The 2,796-nt window shown below is 35.9% G+C and overlaps 1 pseudogene; it reads left to right on the forward strand.

The window, feature by feature from the left end:
* Position 1: 1 nt before the first annotated feature.
* Positions 2–1,171, forward strand: LOC136496061 (uncharacterized; annotated as a pseudogene).
* Positions 1,172–2,796: the final 1,625 nt, after the last annotated feature.

Here is a 2,796-nt window from a genome sequence, read left to right on the forward strand (position 1 = left end):
TGCACTGAAGCATGTGTCAGATTGTACAAGCCTTCCTCTTAATGAAACATGTGAGGCACATTCAGAAAAAAAGGATTGTTCAACAAGCTTGCCTGATAGTACTAGACATAGCCAGGAAGGCACAACTGAGCACAGCAAGGTGCTGGTCGATTGTGATCGTATTAGTTCAGCTGACACTCAAGAAAGCACCCCTGCAAATCAGGAGTTTGAGAGTAAAAATTCTGCTAACTGTGATCATGCATGCTTGGCTGATATTGGAGAAGGCTTTGAAGAAGATGTCATCAACCATATTGAACTGCCTGTCAGTTTCAACAGTACCATTCTAGCTGGGACTGAGAAAACGATCCCAGATGGTGTTGACAACAGCACAAGTCTTGTTAGTCGCAACAGTCTTAGTTTAGCTGACACTGAAGGTAATTCTCCACTAGGGGAAACTGGCAATGAAGAGAATTCTCCCCTAGGGGGAACTGACCGCTGCAAGCTTTCATTAGACAGTAAAAGGCGACAAGAAATGGTTGCATCAGATGGTTTTATAGCTATAAAGAGGAAGGAGAAGCAACCAGAGGAACACAAAAACAAACAAAATTCTGAGGCACCCAACTGGGAAAGAGAAGGAAAAGGGGAACTTAAAAGAGAATGTCATCATTCCAAACCAGAAAGTTTTGGTCCAAGAGCAAACCAGACGTCCCTTGGCAGACAAGACTAATTTTTCAGAAGTAAACGCATCTCCGGTACCAGAGCCGAGCAGGAAATGGAAGTGTCCTCGCAAAGGCAAGCCCTATGTTGGTCGTCCAATGAAGCAGCTCCGGTTGGAGCAATGGGTGCGCCATGTGAATTGACACTTCAACATCTACCATCCTTTTTCAGAAGAGTGTGCATCATCAGGTTGACAGTTTGGACCAGTTTCAGCTCTACCAGTCTGTAGAAGTGCATGTCACCCAAGTAGGAGTAGAAGTGCATGTCACCCAAGTAGGAGTAGATCTGTTATAATCTCGTTATGTTTGTTAGCTCTCTTGTGCTACTGCTATCCCAGTTCAATTTTTTCATAGTACCAAGGTACATATCGGCAGAAGACTGAACTGAGACAAGCTTAATGACGGGTATAATATTCTGTGAATCTTGTTTTCATCTGAGATTCTATATTTCTTTTTAATGTTCAGCGAACCTTTGGTCTGTTGGGAAAATGCTTCTCAAACTGTAATGGGATTATTAGTACTTCATCCATAAACAGTCGCATGAATATACGAAGGCTTTGTGGGGGAAAAAAAGAAAACACAAGAGAAGATTGTATACTGGGCTTGGTTATTTTTGGACCGTCAGTCAGCCCACATCTTCATACCACTTACCGGTCCTTCCGAGGCCATATTCCTCAACGGAAAAGTCCTCTTGGTCCCTTAATTTTCTTATCTTTTAAAACTATTTGTTTTTTCATTTTAAGTGGTTTAGATAGTGGTTTTTTTGATGTGGTGTCATATTAGTCGTTCTACTTCTACATGATGCCATAGTAGCCATGAGGGATAAATCGAACTATGTTCATTGTTTAGGGATAAATCGACCTACATTTTTTTAAAAAAAGTCATCAAAATATTTTATTGAAAACTATGCAATTACAAATCATAAAATCTGATTTAATCTTCAAAATTTTGTTTAATTTTTAAAATATACATCATTAGCTAGACTAATTATAATGGATAACGAGAGCACATACTAGCAAATAAACACGTAAGGAGACCATAGAAGATTCAAACAATTCTAAGGTATAAGATAGAGTGTGATTCATAACAAGATTAAACCATATTTTAAGATTTTAAAATTGTCTATTTTAAAAAAAAATATATATGGATATTTTAGAAATACAATTTCTCTCTTAAGTTACCAACATAGTTCGATTTACATTCTCAATGATTGACATGGTGTCATGTAGTATGACTAATACTCTTTGTCCTGAAAAGACCGTTGTTTTAGGTATGAGCCTAGTAGACATATATGTATCTAAAGCAACATTCTTTTTGGAACGAAAGGAATATAGCATTACAAGGACAAACCCTAGTTTCAAAATAAATGGTTTTAAAAGAAGAGAATAAAAATCCAATTTTATATGTGATAAAGAAAAAAAATGAACTTTTTAGTTAAGGTGTCAAAAACAACCTTTTAGTCCTTTGATTGTAGAAAAAAACGAAGAAAAAATGTACAGTTTTATTCACGTTCTTTGGTTCACAAGAATCGGTTATAAAAACATAGAAAACTTTTCTTTGCATTTGATTTTAGGGGAGAATTATAGAAAAATCTCACTAGAGCCTCATTGTTTATATTTCCTGTGTTCTAGACTTCTAGTGACTTATCAAACACCTTCTTCATATAAAAATTTCATTTTCTATTTATCTATTTCATACTATATACTCCCTCCGTCTAAAAAAAAATACAATTCTGGAACAGTATCATAGTTTAGTACGTTAAGTTTGACCAATTATAGTTAAAAAATATAAATATTTATAATATCAAATAAATATCATTAGATTAATTACGAAATATATTTTTATAATAAATTAATTTAGAGTCATAAATATAAATAGTATTTACTAAAAACCTAGTTAAACGTGAAATACTTTAAGTAGCACGCGTACCAGCATACCATAGTTATTTCTTTTGCCGGACAGAGGTAGTACATTTCATTCGTGTGTTGTTTTTAATTCTCCGTTCAAGTAGGCCTTCAACAGTTTTCAACCATACTCCACGCGTACGGCAGCCAGGCCGTATACGGCGATGTGACGCTGATCCGCTCGGCACACATTCCTA

The sequence above is a fragment of the Miscanthus floridulus genome, chromosome 12 (assembly GCF_019320115.1).
Source record: "Miscanthus floridulus cultivar M001 chromosome 12, ASM1932011v1, whole genome shotgun sequence".
Taxonomy (NCBI): Eukaryota; Viridiplantae; Streptophyta; class Magnoliopsida; order Poales; family Poaceae; genus Miscanthus; species Miscanthus floridulus.